Consider the following 17,210-nt stretch of genomic DNA (forward strand, 5'->3'; position numbering starts at 1 on the left):
AGGGACACAGTTAAAGAATAAGATAGTACAGATGCTCCTCAACTTATGATGGGGCAGTGTCCTGAATGTCCTGATAAACCCATCATAAGTGAAAATATTGTGTCAAAAATACATTTAATAAACCTAACCTACTGAACATCACAGTTTAGCCCGGCCTAATTTAAACGTGCTCAGAACGCTTACATTAGCCTGCCGTTGGACAAAATAATCTAACACAAAGCTTATTTTATAATAAAGCATCAAATATCTCATATAATTTATTGAATACTCTACTGAAAATGTAAAATAGAATGATCGTATAGGTACTCAAAATATGTTTTATACTGAACAAGTATCAATTTTGCACCATCATGAAGCTGAAACATCATAAGTGGAACCACAATAAGTCAGGGACCGCCTGTACTGTGAGGATTAGAACAAGGGGTTACTCACCTTACCCTTGCCAACTTCCCAATTCTCTATAATTTCCCAGAGGTGCATTGTAATTTCTACAATTAATTTTAATTTTTGTGGATGCATAGTAGGTGTATGTATGGGGTACATGAGATGTTGTGATACAGGCATGCAATGAGTAATAATCACATCATGGAAAATGGGGTATCCATCCCTTCAAGTATTTATTCTTTGTATTACAAACAATCCAATTATACTTTTTAAGTTATTTTTAAATGTACGATTAAATTATTATTGGCTATAGTTGCCCTGTTGTGCTAGCAAACCCTAGGCCTTATTCATTCTTTCTGTTTTTTTGGTACCCATTAACAATCCCCACCTTCCCCTCTCCTTCCCACCTTCCCTCTGGTAACCCTTCTTCTGCTCTCTAGCTCCATGAGTTCAATTGTTTTGATTTTTAGATTCCCCCAAATAAGTGAGAACATGTGATGTTTGTCTTTCTGTGCCTGGCTTATTCCACTTAACGTAATGACCTCCAGTTCCATCCATGTTGTTGCAAATGACAGGATCTCATTCATTTTTTGTGGCTGAATAGTACTCCATTGTGTATAAGTACCACATTTTCTGAATTCATTGCATTAGTTTGCTCTCACACTGCTAATAAAGACACACCCAGGACTGGGTAAGTTATAAAAGAAAGAGGTTTAATTAACTCATAGTTCCATATGGCTGGAGAGGCCTCAAAGTCATGGCAGAAAGTGAAGGGGAAGCAAAACACATCTTACATGGCAGCAGGCAAAAGAGAGCTTGTGCAGGGTAACTCCCATTTAGAAAACCATCGGTTCTCATGAGACTTATTTACTACCACAAGAACAGTATGGGAGAAACGGCCCCCATAATTCGCTTATCTCCACCTGGCCCCACCCTTGACACACAGGGATTATTACAATTCAAGGTGAGATTTGGGTGGGGACACAGCCAAACCATATCATCCATTTATCTGTTGACAGACACTTAGGTTGCTTCCAAATCTTGGCTATTGTAAACAGTGCTCAAACAAACTTGGGAGTGCAGATATCTCTTTGATATACTGATTTCCTTTTTGGGGGTATATATCCAACAGTGGGATTGCTGGATCATATGGTAGCTTATTTTTAGTTTTTTGAGGAACCTCCAAACTGTTTTTCATGGTGGTTGTACTAATTTACATTCCCACCAACAGTGTAAGAAGGTTTCCTTTTCTCCATATCCTCACCAGCATTTGTTATTGCCTGTCTTCTGGATAAAAGCCATTTTAACTGGAGTGAGATGATATCTCATTGTAGATTTGATTTGTGTTTCTCTGATGATCAGTGATGTTGCATACCTTTTCTTATGCCTGTTTGCTATTTGTATGTCTTCTTTTGAGAAATGTCTATTTAAATCTTTTGTCCATTTTTAAATCAGATTATTAGATTATTTCCTATAGAGTTGTTTGAGTGCCTTATATATTCTGGTTTTTAATCCCTTGTCAGATGGGTAGTTTGCAAATATTTTCTCCCATTCTGTGGGTTGTCTCTTCACTTTGTTGATTGTTTCCTTTGCTGTGCAGAAGCTTTTTAACTTGATATCATCCAATTTGTCCATTTCTGGTTCGGTTGCCTCTGCTTATAGGGTCTTACTCAAGAATTTTTTGCCCAGACCAATGTCCTGGAGATTTTCCCCAATGTTTTCTTGTAGTAGTTTCATAGTTTGAGGTCTTAGTTTTAAGTCTTTTATCCATTTTGATTTGATGTTTGTATTTGGCAAGAGATAGGGGTATAGCTCCATTCATCTGCATATGGATATCCAGTTTTTCCAGCACCATTTATCAATGATACTGTCTTTTCCCCAGTGTCTGTTCTTGGCACCTTTCTTGAAAATGAGTTCACTGTAGGTGCATGGGTTTGTTTCTGGGTTCTCTATTCAGTTCCATTGGTCTATGTGTTTTTATACTAGTACCACGCTGTTTTGGTTACTATAGCTCTGTGGTATAATTTGAAGTCAGGCGATGTGATTCCTTCAGTTTTCTTCTTTTTGCTTAAGATAGCTTTGGGTATTTTGGTTTTTTTGTGGTTCCATATAAATTTTAGGATTATTTTTTCTATTTCTGTGAAGAATGTCATTGGTATTTTGATAGGAATAGCATTGAATCTATAGATTGCTTTGGGTAGTATAGACATTTTAACAGTATTGATTTTTCAAGTCCATAAACATGAAATAGCTTTCTATTTTGTAAATGTTGTCTTCCATTTCTTTCATCAGTGTTTTACAGTTTTCCTTATAAAGATCTTTCCCTTCTTTGGTTAATACTTAGGTATTTAATTTTATTTATGGCTATTGTAAACGAGATTACTAATTTACATTCCCAACAACAGTGTAAGAAGGTTCCCTTTTCTCCACATCCTCACCAGCATTTGTTATTGCCTGTCTTTTGGATAAAAGCTATTTTAACTGGAGTGAGATGATATCTCATTGTAGTTTTGATTTGCATTTCTGTGATGATCAGTGATGTTGCATACCTTTTCTTATGCCTGTTTGCCATTTGTATGTCTTCTTTTTTGGGGTTAATTAAATATTTTAAAAATCATAAAATGTTTCTTACAAAAGAGCATTACATTCTGCACACTGCTCTGAACAGATGCCAGGGACATGTGGACTATTGTTACTTTTCCTCCCTGTCCCACCCCCCCAAATGTTACAGTGACCACAAAGCAAGGTGTTCATAATAATTACATGGGGGGAATTTCTTCAAACCACCAACAATAACAAAAAATAAAATTGGCTCACTCTGCTGCTGTTTCAAAATTTCAATGTTAGTTTTTTTTTTTTGCATGCCCTTCCCCCCTCCAACCTTGTTTGTAAGGATCTAAAACATTACATCTGGTGAACAGCAAAGATTTCACTACACCTTAAATGCAGAACACCTATGAAGCAGAGGAATGTTAGCTTTTTAAACACAAGCAGATTGAAAAAAAAAAAAAAAAAAGATGCAGGACTCCTTCAGTTCTTCACTAGTCTTAGAAAAACTTTCCAGAATACTGCTTCACACTATTCTGCGGCAAATACTGTGCATTCTGTATCTGGTCCTGTGTTCCTGTAATGGTAATGATCCGATCTTCGGATCCTTCTAAAGGCTCATCAATTTTGATCGAAGCTCCCTACTCATGACAGATTTGTTTAATCCACTGACCACCTTTGCCAATAATAGATCCAGCCAAATCTTTGGGAATAGTTACTTGTGTAGTAATAATAGGTCCACCAAGATCACCATATGAGCCATGACACCCTGCATAGGAATAATCATATCTGGAGCCACCCTGTGGTTCATAAGCCATCTGGCATTCTGATGCGTTCCATGTATCTATTGCAGAGCCCCAAGTTTCATCAGCACTGAAATCAACCACGCCGTCGTAACGGTTTCCAGGTCTCCCTTTTCTGTTATAGGTCATGAGGTCTCCCCACTAGGTGGTGGTGGTGGAGGAAGAGGAACATTCCGAGCTCTGCTACCACTCTGGCCACCTCATCCGGGAGGAGGGGGAGGTGGTCCTCAACGAGGGCTCATATAAACATAATCTCTTCTAGATGGAGGCATGGGACGCCAACCCCGACCAGGAGACATTTTGTCAAAACCACCTCTTCCCCGCATCAGAAATCTCACTGGGCGTCCACGGTGGTCAGCAAACACCATTGTAAAACCACCATAATCATAGGTTTCATCGTAAAAATTGGGATCATAAGGCTGTGCATGTCCTTTGATGGGAGACTCAGAAATAAGATCAAGGACGATCTTTATGCACTCTACAGCCCTATTGGGTTTTCCTCCAATAAGAACAACTCTATCAGTGAAATGAGGACAACATTCCTGGAAAAGCGTGATGGTTGTTTGTGTGTTTTCTCAGTTCTTTGATTTTAGCACCTTTGACCCCAATAATTCCTCCTGCTAGACTCTGATGAATCAACAGCCTCAACTCGCAGTCAAAATCCCTTCCTTTATAGTGTTGGTAATTTAAGTATTCCACAGCATCAGATTCGAGCGGGAGCTGGCTGGTTGCAGTGGGTGATGGCAACTGCGGGCCCTCTTCCAAGGTAGTGATGATTTTCTTCAGAATTTCTCCAATTGTTTCGATATCAGCACTGATATGCAATATGCGCTGGGGGCCACTGCTGTCTAGAACTGAAATGCTGGCGTTGTAGTCTGTATGGAGAGCCTTAATATTCTTGCCTCCTTTTCCAGTCACTGCTCCAGCATTCTTGCTCTGAAGCAGAATGGGTAATTCAACCATCTCATCAGTGTTTCTGGATCTTTTAAATGCTTGTTCCTCTTCCATATCTTCTGCAGGGCATTTACCAAATTCACCACTGGTTTCAGTGTTAGGGAAGGTTTCTTCTGGCTGTTCAGTTTCCATATTCTTGTATTAAATGGACACACCAATCAGTTGTTATATATCCTTGCAGAGCAGAACTGAAGTGTTCTTGGTCGGACCAACAACTGACACCCCAGTGCTGCAGTAGCTGCTTGAGGCCACCATCCCTCTGACGCCGCACTTGTGTGTCTTTTCTTGAGAAATTTCTAATTAAATTTTTCCTCCACTTTTAAATCAGATTATTAGATTATTTCCTATAGAGTTGTTTGATTACTTTTTAATTTCTTTTTCAAATTGTTCACTATTGGTATATAGAAATGTTACTGATTTTCATATGCTGATATTTTATCCTGCAACTTTACTGAATTTATGAGTTCTAATAGTTTTTTGGTGGATTCTTTAGGTTTTTCCAAACATAAGCTCACATCATTTGGAAACAAAGATAATTTGACTCCTTCCTTTCCAATTTGGATGCCTTTTCTTGCTTTCTCTTGTCTGATTTCTCTAGCTAGGACTTTCAGTATTATGTCGAATAATAGTGGTGAAAGTGGGCATCTCTGTCATCTTCCAGAGCTTAGAGGAAAGGCTTTCAGTTTTTCCCTATTCAGTATGATACTAGCTGGTGGTCTGTCATATATGGCTTTTATTATGATGAGGCATGCTCCTTCTATACCCAGTTTTTAGAGGGTTTTTATTATGAAGAGAGTTGAGCTTTATTAAATGCTTTTTAAGCATCAATTGAAATGACTATATGGTTTTTGTCCTTCATTCTGATGATATGATGTATCATGTTGATTGATTTGTGGATGTTGAACCATTTTTGCATCCCAGGGATGAATCCCATTTGGTAATAATGAATGAACTTTTTAATATGTTGTTGAATTCAGTTTGCTAGTATTTTGTTGAGAATATATGCACCAATATTCATCAGAGATATTGGTCTGTAGTTTTTTTTTTTTTTTGATGTATCTTTGTCTGGTTTTGGTATTAGGGTATTACTGGCCTCATAGAATGAGTTTGAAGGTAGTCCCTCTTCCTCTGTTTTTCAGAATAGTTTGAGTAGGATTGGTATAAGTTCTTCTTTAAATGTTTGGTAGAATTCAGCAGTGAAGCCATCTGGTCCAAGGCTTCTCTTTACTGGGTGACTTTTTAGTACAGCTTCAATCTCATTACTTGTTATTCATCTGTTCAAGTTTTGGATTTCTTTCTGGTTCAATCTTGGTGGGTTGTACGTTTTAGGAATTTGTCCATTTCTTCTAGATGTTCTGATTTATTGGGATATAGTTGATCCTTTAAATTTCTGCAGTATCAGTTGTATGTCTCCTTTTTTATTTCTGATTTTATTTGGATATTCTCTCTTTTTTTCTTCATTAGCCTGGCTAAAGGTTTGTCAGTGGTTTTTTTTTTCCCCGCAGTTGCAAGATTTAATAGAGTGAAATAGAGTGAAAACAGCTCCCATACAAAGGGAGGGGACTCAAAGAGGGTAGCCGTTGCTGGCTCGAATGCCTGGGTTTATATCCCAATCATTGTCCCTCCCGCTGTGCTCTCAGGCAATAGATGATTGGCTATTTCTTTATCTCCTCTTTTTGCCTAATTAGCATTTTAGTGAGCTCTCTGATTGGTTGGGTGTGAGCTAAATTGCAAGCCCCATGTTTAAAGGTGGATGTGGTCACCTTCCCAGCTATGCTTAGGGATTCTTAGTCAGCCTAGGAAATCCAGCTTGTCCTGTCTCTCAGTACCCCCTCTCAACAGGAAAACCTAAGTGCTATTGGGGAGGTTGGCTGATGACCACTCTAACTGCTTCCTGCTAAATTGGGGCATAGTAGGGGCTGTGCAGTTGAGATTTCCTTGGGAGGGGTGCCTTCGATGTCTTTAACATCAGAACATGGGCTAGCAGGCCGGTCCAGGGGTCTGTAGTAGATCTTAGTCATGGACTGCATCTGGGGCTCCATTTGAAGAATCATTTGTAGTTTTACAGCTTCGATTCTGGAAGAGACAAACTTAATAAGGAGGTTAAAGATACAGGGTCCAAAGAGGAGTAGCAATATTATAGCTGCTAGAGGTCCTAAGAAGGGGAGAATCCAGGGCATCCATTGGCTGAGGAGGCCCCAGGGTTCAGTGTTTTGAAGCTCCTCTGCTCTACGTTGTATTCTATCTCGAATTTCTTTAACTTTCTCGGTGATGATTCCAGATTGATTAACATAATAACAGCATTCTTCCCCTAAAAATAAACATGTTCCCCCTCTTTCGGCGGTTAGCAGTCTAAAGCTCTTCGATTTTGAAGGACTACTGCTGCTAGGGAGTTAAGTTGATCTTGCAAGGTGACCAGGGAGTCGGTGACCCGTTCCATGTCACCATTTAGTTCTTGAGATAGTTTGTAGTAGAACTGAGTAGAGGTTGTGATACCGCCAATTAGTCCACCTAGTACTCCTGCTCCATTAACAAAAGGAAGAATGGGTACTCTTTTGTTGCGGGGCTTAGGTACGACATGATTGTATAAATCTTGTTCAGTGTAGATGGTCATAGGGGACAGTAAGAATGAGAGGAAACACACAGATTCTGAAGAGCCATTCAAACAACGATAGGCTGAGGTACCACAGACAAAAAATATTCCTGAGGGTAGGCAGACTATTCGTGTGGGAGGAGTTACCCACCTGATGGATTGGGAGTTGGTTGTGTCTATAGTATTGCTAAATTTTACACAGGTGAGGTCAGGATCAGTCAAGGGAACCTCTAAAAGGTCCCCTTGAGTGGCATAAGTTTGAGCAATTACTTATTGGCAGTTATGTTTTATCTTTTCTTCACTGTCTGGAAGAAATGTGGCTGGGTTAAGAGTTGCACAAGTGCGCAGTTGCAGCACTGGCCCTTCAACAGAGCCTGATATTTGTCAGTTTTAACTTTCAAAAAACCAACTCTTTGTTTCATTGATATTTTATATCATTTTCTTTATTTCATTCATTCTGCTCTGATCTTTTTTTTTTTTTTTGAGACAGTGTCATGCTTTGTCACCCAGGCTGGAGCGCAGTGGTGTGATCTCAGCTCACTGCAGCCTTGACCTCCTAGACTCAGGTGATCCTCCTGCCTCAGCCCCCCAAGTAGCTGGGACTGCAGGCATGTGCCGCCATGCCTGGATATATATATAATTTTTTTTGAATTTTTTGTAGAGACAGTGTTTCGCCATGTTGTCCAGGCTGGACTTGAACTCCTGAGTTCAAGTGATCTGCTCTCTCAGCCTCCCAAAGTGCTAGGATTACAGGCATGAACCACCGTGCCCAGCCTTTTCTTAATTCTATATAACATGCTTATGCTACAAATTTTTTTATATTACATTTTATTTATTGTTTTCCTAGATTTAGAAAGTATTCTACTACTTTTAACGTCTCCCAGTTTCCCTCATTGCATTATTTTGATAGTTATATTGTAGTGTTAGTCACATCAATATTAATATTCCTTTCACTGTGATTATATCAACATTAATTATAGCAGAGCCAAATAATGTACTACAGTTACAATTCCTTCTTTTTTGTGAAATGTTGTATTTCCCCTGTAGTTAATAATTACCCTTTTTTTCTTGGTATTGATATCTGTGACTAATATGTCCCTAAAGTCTTTACCAGAGTTTTAAAAGATCTCTCAACATTGTTGAAACTCTCAGATAATTTATCAGTCTTAGCTTCTTTTTGAAAGACATTTTTTTCTGGAACCTTATTTCTTTTATTTTAATTTTTAATTTTTTGAGACAGAGTCTTGCTCTGTTACCCAGGCTGGAGTGCAATGGCACAATCTCAGCTCACTGCAACCTCTGCTTCCTGGGTTCAAGCGATTCTCTTGCCTCAGCCTCCCAAGTAGCTGGGATTACAGGCGCGTGCCACCATGCCCAGCTACTTTTTTTTTGTATTTTTAGTAGAGACGGGGTTTGGCCATGTTGGCCAGGCTGGTCTGTAACTCCTGGCCTCAAGTAACCCATGCACCTCGGTCTCCTAAAGTGCTGGAATTACAGGCGTGAGCCACCATGCCTGGCCCTGGAACCTTATTTCTATCTGATTTCTTCTCAGGTATACTGAGATTTCTCTCATCATTATGTTTGGAATTCACTGGGCTTTTTCTCCTAAAGGTCTTGTTTTAGTTCAGGCTGCTGTAACAAAGTACTTTCGACTGGGTAATTTATAAGCAATAGGAATTTATTGCTCACAGTTCTGCAGGCTGGGAAGTTCAAGATCAAGGCACAAACAGATTTGGTGTCTAATGGGGGCCCATTCCTCATGGATGGCACCTTCTATGTGTTCTCACATGGCAGAAGGGCAAAAGAGGCAAAAAAGCTTCCTCAGGCCTCTTTTATAAGGGCACTAATCCCATTTGTGAGGGCTCCACCTCTTAATAACAACACACTGGGGCTGGGTTTCAGCATACGAATTTTGGAGAAACACAAACATTCAGACCATAGCAGATCCTTTATCTTTCTCTTTCTTGGTTTATTCCAGTGGTGTGCTGGTACATGTAACAACCACCTGGGGGTCAGGGAGGGTTGAGGGGGATGGGAAGCCCTAGTTCATAGTGTTTGCTGATTTCTGTGGTATCAATAGTCCCATCATGGCTGGTTTTAAGTGACCAATGTGATGTCACTAAACTCAGAGTTGAAAAGAGACAATCTTGGGTGCTGGCCTGAGCCAGCTACAGCACACCACTGGGTTACTCCCTTATTTTGATGGAACACATCTACTACTTCCTGAAAAAGGGTATATGGGAAGTAAATGTTTTGAAAACTTCACTTTTTTTTTGGAAAATGACTTTTTAAACTTTCACACTCAATTGACTTTGTCTTGATATTAAAATCTAGCTGGGGAATAGTTTTCACTCAGAACTTTGGGAGTGTTGCTCCATTTTCTTTGAGTTTCCAGTGTTGCTGGTGAGAACTCTGGTGCCATCCTGGCCTCATCCTTTGTATCTTATTTTCCTTCTCTGGAAGCCTTTAGAATCTTCTCTTCATCCCTGATTATATACAATTTCATGATAATGGATTCCCTGCCACTTACAGTTCTATATCCTTAGCAGATCCTTTTCATTCAGGAAGCTCATGTCCTTCAAGTCTGAGGAACTTTATTAAATTTCTTTAATGGTTTCCTCTCTTTCATTCTCTCTCTTTTTTGCTAGAATGCCTGTTTGTTGGATATTGGATCTCTTGCTTTGATCATCTAATTTTCTCTTTCTCTCTCAATTGCTGAGAGGTTTTCTCAACTGTATTCCGGAACTTCTGTGTAATATTAGGCACTCCTGTCAGAGTGCTGACACTTGGGTTTGGGGCCATGTCATACATCTGTGTTTCCTCCAGAGTGTCTGCCTGGCACAGTGCTTGACTGGATGGAGAGGCAGAATCAGCAAAGGATTTTTGATCCAGATGAACCTGGTCTTGAATCGCAGATCAGCAAAAAATCATTTAACTTCCTGGTTCTTCAGTTTTCTTGCTTGGAGCTGAGCAAGGGGGCAAGTCATTCCATGGGGAGGGAGACTAGAAAGCTTGAGGGGTGGTCTACCGACCTGGTTAAAGGAGAAGACCTTCTTCCCATTCTTCTACCCTTTCCCCAGACTGCATTCTAAGTAGTGCATTTTAATCTTCAAACTCTAAAATGTCATGAGAGATTACTTTGCAGTTTATAGTACCCAGTGTCACAGTTAAACAATTCCATCTTGCTTACAAGGAGCATTTTGATACTTAAATAAGATTACTGCGTTTCAACGATGAACTTAAATTGTCTTTTTCCAGGTGCTTTCCACATCTGACCTCTCTCAACCAAATTAATGACAAAATAATGACTAAGATTTCGTGAGCATTTTCCACATCCCAGGCCTGTTCTAAGTGTTTAACATGTATTAATTAATTTAATCCTCAGCAGCCCAACCATGTAGGCAATATTATTATCCTCATTTACAGTTGAGGAAACAGGCTCCAAAAGCCCTTGGGTTACACAGCTAGTCAATGTAACATTGGGACTTAAACCCTGACATTAACTATGGATTGTCTGCTACTATGAAATCTTCATGAAGGAGGTTCTGAATTTGGACTGAGGTCCAGGGAGGTTTCCCTAGTGGAGGAGCTGAGCATGGTAGGACTCACTCTGATGCTGAGTAGGAATAAAGAACAGGCCTTAGCAGATGCTCCAGCCCACGAGGGAGGAGGCTCCTTAGGGCCGCACACCCTTTGCAGCTGTCCCGGGAGCTACCAGACAGGCTTGGTCAACAGAGGGGACTCTTCTGTGTGAACAGCCTCAACCACTAACACACTGTTTCACCTCAGTAGCCCTGCTCAACTCCCAGCAGGCCTTGTTTAAACAGGCAGCTTGTAGCAGCTGGGGTTGGCTCAGTGGAACGTGTGGGCAGCCAAGGATGCCCCGAGTGCAGGTGCCTGTCTCTGAATGTGCAATCATGCAAATCCGAGGACCCAGACTGATGTGAATTGAAAGCGTGGTGTTCACTTCCAATAAACTCAACTGTCTATCGCCAGAGCAACACAGGCTTCCAGTCTTCAAGTCATCAATACAAATGAGCATTTCTGGTGTTAGAGGAGAAAAGTGTGGGGTGAATCCCAATCAGAGCTTGCTCCCTTTCAGGCAAGCAGCATCTGGAAAAGGCTTTGGAGGGGCAAATACCTTTCCTAGAAGTAATTTTCACAGGAACTGTTCAGGACACAGGAGGCATTGCAGGAGGAAGGAGCAAGGGAAATCACACCATGTAGTCATAGGGTCTTGAAAATCACCTTATCCTCTCTGTTTGTTTTACAGAGGAGTTAAGAGAAAGTCAGGGAAGTTAAGGGACTTGCCCAAGGGCACCTAGCTCATCAGTGGGCTGCTCCTCCTTATCCTGAGTCCCGATTTCCTTTTAGCCACTCCACCCACCAGGCTGTTTCTCTAGTTCACTGCTTTGAGCACCAGGTCACAAGTGAGCACACATACCAACAGCTCTCCTCCTGAAACCGTCGAGGGAGGCGAGTGATAGCAAACTTTGTTTAGTGCAAAGAATGGAAAAGGCTGCTTGAAGCACAGAAAAAGGGAAGTCAGAGCAAGTTGTGGCGCAGATGTCTGGGCATTGCTGTGGGGACAGAGTAGTTCACAAGACACAAGGCTTGTCAGCCTCTCTTCTGAACCTCTGCGCCCAAGGATTCTCAAGGAGCATTCAGATTAGATTTTAACTATGGATACTGTGGTTGCCGGTAATAGAACGGCTAATAAAAAGCAAAGCTGGGGTGTCATCACCCTATCAGCAGATCAACAGTCTCTTCTTTGGTCCATAGGGCTGACCATGCAGCCTTATAGCCCAGAGGCCCTGTTACATAATCTTTCCACAACTCCCCTCTGTTTCTCACTGCACTGCCCTGGCCTTCAAAGTCCATATAAGTGCTGTAGAGATAAGCCTCATTAGCCTCACAACTTGCAGTAAGTGCCAAGATCGTGTTATTCAAATGCCACTGAGGCCAGTGCAAAGGGAGCTAATTAAATGGTATGGGCTTTCTAGCTCTGAATCATCAGTTCAGGTGGTTACCTTTAATGCTATCTTCAAGCTCACCTTCTAGGCTGGTCTATGTGCCTAAGCTCCCACACCATGCCTCCAAGCCAGGAAAACCAGCAAGGAAGCTCTTCTGGTACCAAATGGGGGTTACCAACTGGTATTTTTTCACCCCCATTCCTACCTTGAGGAGAAATGGTAAGTTCTGTTGGGCAGATACACGTAGGCAATTGAGGTTCTGTGAGAATGAACACCTCACATTTTAAAGTTCAAAGACTAGAAAGAATGAATGGAAAGTGAGCATGCATTTTCCATCTTAACCCAGAGCAGCCCACAAACACATTAGGATTTCAGTTTTAGGGGGAAATTGACCTGCCAACCCCAGTTCCTGAGGGAGGCAATCTGATTGGCTGTCCGTGGGTCAGGTGTCCATAGTTGGTCTAACCACCAGAAGGGCTATTGGAAGCCCAACCATGTGAACTGTATTGGGAAGAAAAGGGGGTTGTGGCGAGCTCAGCAGACACTGGAGAGATGTCTACTCCCAATGTCTAATTAAATATTCAGGCTAAATGGCCTTTCTGTCACCAGTTAGTCTATTTGAGTTTGGGCCAGTTTTCCCAAGGCAGAACCACCATTTCATTCCAGAGTGGAATCCAGGCTCTTTGGAATAGACAGAGGGAACAGGGTACTTAAAACCATCTCCTTACAACTCAGGCTTGTAGGCTTTGATCAAATCCTTTTGTTTCACAGATGAGGAAACAGGTTCAGAGAAAAGACATGAACCTGCTCAAGGTCAGCCTACCCACCTGTAAAAGGCACTTTGTGAAGTGAAGGGACTTGGAGGGCCACCTTGTTAAATCCTTCACCAGCCATCAGCTCACTATGGAAATGCTGACTGGATAAATAGTGTACCTCTATGGCAAGATTTGTGGCTCTCAGAGGCCTTCCCGTAACAATGCTTAAGAAGGTTTTAATGATCTGCCTACTGGGCATTTCTGAAGCATTCATTTTAGGGAAAGCCAAGGTGCTCAGACTATAATTCTGAGGCTAATTTCTCCCTGGACCCTCCTGACCTGGCTGCAAGAGGGAGTGAACAAGGAGAATGACTAGGATTGCACCAGCCCCTTGATTCTTATCCTTTTGACCTTGTGCTTCGAAGGGAGACGGGTTTGGTGTGACTTTTTACACCTGCTTCAAATGTTGTTACAGAGCAGATGAGGGAGCTTGCCATAGCCCAGTACCTTTGCCTGCAAAATATCTTGCTGTAGTTCTTATACTCTTGACCCTGAGATCAGACTAATGCTCGGAACCAGTGGGGCGTAGATCAAGCTGGGGGTGGATATGGGAGCTGGCCGATGTGAAGAAAGGGCATTGTTAGAGCTTCTTTGAGCTTTCTGTATCCCAGATCATGAGGAAGCTGAAGGATTAGGGAGGAGAAGATGAAAGGCAAGCCAGGGAAAACAGGCAAAGGAAGTAGTTATTAAAATAAAAGGTGAAATTCATGGGAAGTAAATCCAATGTTTTGTCCATACTCAACTGGATTAGGAACATGTAATGAAAGCAAATAGATTTAATGGGGTGGGGATGATTAACGTTGTCTTGCAATACGTTAGGAAATGACTTTGTTCAGGAGGAGTGGAGGGCTATGAGAGGAAATTAAACTTAATTTTTATCTCCTTACGATGTTTTAGTTGCTTAACTTCTTACAACACACCTGTAAAACCAGAAAGAGAGAGAGGCCTGAGGTTTAATATGTTGTTTGCAAAGTAACTGGAGATATGAATGTCTTGAGTGTGTGCTTCAGTCTTATCAAGGATCCAGTGTTTTTTTTCTAACAATTTGTTGTAATAAGTAGATGTCCTTAGTGGTATTGGGGACTCTGGTTAAAAATTACCTTTCAAAGAAATGAAAGTTTAGTGATTATTGGCTTCCCAGGACCCAGGTGAAATTTTATCCCCATCATAAACCTCACAACAAATCCTCTCTCCTTGGGGCCCTTATATTAATACCATGTCATTTGTACTACTCATCCTTCTATTGCATCATTTGTAGTTGTGTATTGCTGGTACATTACAGTGAGATTTGAATTTTCAGACTGTTCTAATTTTGGCAGAGAATAATAATTGTGCCTTCTTTATTTTTAATAAGACATTTCTCTTCCCCACTTGCAGAAGGCACATGGCTACCCAGCTAGAATCTGTATTTCTCAGCCTCTCTTGCAGCTAGATGTGGCTGATGATAGAAGAATGTAAATTGACATCCTGTGAAGAGAAGTCCACAGTTGTTCCTTATTAAAAGAATGTTTTCGGCCTTCCCCTTTTTGCCCTCTTCCCTTTATTACTGGCTAGAATATAGGCTGGCACATGCCAGTAGGATAATGGAAGAAAAGAAGGGACTTGAGTCCTGGGTTGGCTTTAGGGAATCAAGTTGTCTACCTGCTTTAGACTGTCTATCTGCCTCCTGATATTAAGTATAAGAGAGAAATTTAGGTCTTGTTTTAGACTCTGCAATTTTGGTCTTGTAGTAGCCACTTATTCTATACTTAAACTAATATAGAAGTGAAATGCTTTGTGTTTCTTCCCTTTCCTTGCTAGGCAGGCACAGATGTTTCCCCTAACCTCCAGGGAGGGTGTGAGGCTTCTGTTCTTCCTGCTTCTCAGAAGGTGGGAACTGATTTTTACTTTACTTGAGCTCTCGGTCAGATGGGTCATCGTGTTTATGTTGAGGGAATAAGAGGAGAAGAGGGTTTGAGGAGGAGGTAGAGGGAAGGAAGTGCCTTGGTAGAAAGAAGGATTTATTCAGTGCCAGTAAGAATGTGGGCAAGGGGAGTGCAGAGAGGGAGAAGGAGGGAAGCACAGGGTGGCCTCAAGAGCTAGAACCAAGCCTGAGAAGTTACTAAGGAGAGGGTGGGTCTGCTGTATGGGTAAAGCTGGGAGAATGGAGCTGACAAAAGACCAGCAAGAGAAGTGTTGTTCAGGCACAACAATGAAACTGATAATGGCACTTGAGAGGAGCCCAGGTTTCTGCCAGCGGAGCTTGCAGTGGGTGTCTGGCGATGCTTTCCTTTCATCAACAGTTGGCACCTTGGCCCATCATTGCCTGACCAGAGTGACATCCATTCATGCTCCAAGGTTTTGCTCAGTCCCCACTGATTACCTATGTACTTCTTCTGTGTCTTTTACCCTAGGATACTGCTGAACTCAAGATAAGGCCAGTGGTTGCACAATTCCCTCAACATCTGGACTTGGGGGTAGACCTGCCAGATTTAGGATAAAAAATACAGGATTCCCAGTTAAATTTGAATTTGGAATAAATAATGCATTTTTTTTTTGTATAAGTATGCCCCATGCAATAGTGCATGCATTCTACCTGGCAACCCTACTTGGGGATAGAGGGAAAGGTTGCTAGACATCTCTTGAGCTAGGCCAATGGTAATAATACCCCAACTGCATTACTCTTTCATGAGTATAGATAGGCTTTCTTAGTCAGCTTGGCTGCTATGACAAAACACCTTAGACTAGGTGGCTTATAAATAGAAGAAGTTTATTTCTTACAGTTCTGGAGGATGGAAAGTTCAAGATCAAAGTGCCAGCAGATTTGGTATGTGGTGAGGGTGGCTTTTTGGTTCTTAGATGGTACCTTTTTGCTGTGCCTTCACATGGTAGAAGGAGCAAGGCAGCTCTCTGGGGCCTCTTTTAAAAGGGCGCTAATTCCATTATCTGATCTAATCACCTCCTAACAGCCCTACCTCCTAATACCATCACATTGATGATTAGGTTTTGACAGATGAGTTTTGGTTGTGAGGGAGGATCACAAATATTCAGACATAGCAATGGTACAAATCTAAAGCAGGAAGATTGATTTCTAGTACCACCCACAGCATGAGGAAGTCAGGGTTCCCTTGCCTTATCTCCCCAACCTGACTGTAAGATTCTTGGGTGTGGGTTGGGGGACAGGCACTAAGTCCTACACATCTGTGTGTTTCACTCAGCACAACACAGGGCTGAGCACATGGTGGGCATTCAGTGAAGACTTACTCCCAAGCGGAATCCAAAGGCTGTTTGCTGAGTTGGAGGGAGAACTGGACCAAGAGTCAGAAGATGAGGTCCTGTCCCTGGTATTGTCTTTAGCTTGGCATGTGCTTTTGAATGATCTTCTCTATGTCTCCGGGCTCTGGTTCTTTTAGGCATAAAACAAGGAATTTAGATTAGAATTTATGATTTTCAACTTGAGCCCTTTAGGAAAGCGGGAGAAGTAAGAAGAGATAGGGTCCAAATAGGTAGGACCCCAGATGTATGTCACCTACTTGAAAGAGATCACATGCAGCAGCTTTCTCTCTCTGTATCTTAATAGTCAATTAACATGATTCTGACCCCATGTATCTCTAACCCCTCATTGAATGGAGAAGTCCATTTTCCTGTGGCTATTCTTCTCCCAGGATGTTCTCGGGGACTCCTAGGCTTGCTACTCTGACCCAGGACATCAGCCTGGTTACTGTGGTCAGAAAGTCTGGTCAATCTGGCTGCAGACCTGCTGTCCCCTGCCATCAGGGTTGTCATGATGCCACTGCTGAAAGCCAGACTGTCTGACTCAGCCACAAGCTCTTCTGCTCATTGCCATCCCTGCCCTGGCCCCATATCTCAAGGAAAAACCACTCCTTGCACATTTTCTCCAAGCCCAGACACAGTCCTCTCCCTCCCCTAAAGAAGTCTAACTAAGGGTGGGCTCCATGACCCAGCCTAGTGGTCCTCAGCGCATTCCCCAGAGTCCCAGGTATTCACTTTTATTAACTCCACTGGGGGTAATGTTTTAGTTTGTTCGAGCTGCTGTTACTAAAATACCGTAGACTGGGTGGCTTAAACAATAAGCATTTATTTCTCACAGTTCTGGAGGCTGGGAAGTCCAAAATCAAGGTGTTGGCAGATTCAGTGTCCG

The 17,210-nt window shown here is 41.8% G+C and overlaps 2 pseudogenes; both read right to left on the reverse strand.

Moving 5' to 3' along the window:
• Positions 1–3,372: 3,372 nt before the first annotated feature.
• LOC459635 (heterogeneous nuclear ribonucleoprotein K-like) lies at positions 3,373–4,921 on the reverse strand (annotated as a pseudogene).
• A 1,650-nt stretch (positions 4,922–6,571) lies between these two features.
• LOC129143268 (syncytin-1-like) overlaps positions 6,572–17,210 on the reverse strand; it is a 43,663-nt pseudogene continuing 33,024 nt past the window's right edge.

This window comes from Pan troglodytes, chromosome 13 (assembly GCF_028858775.2).
Source record: "Pan troglodytes isolate AG18354 chromosome 13, NHGRI_mPanTro3-v2.0_pri, whole genome shotgun sequence".
Lineage (NCBI taxonomy): Eukaryota > Metazoa > Chordata > Mammalia > Primates > Hominidae > Pan > Pan troglodytes.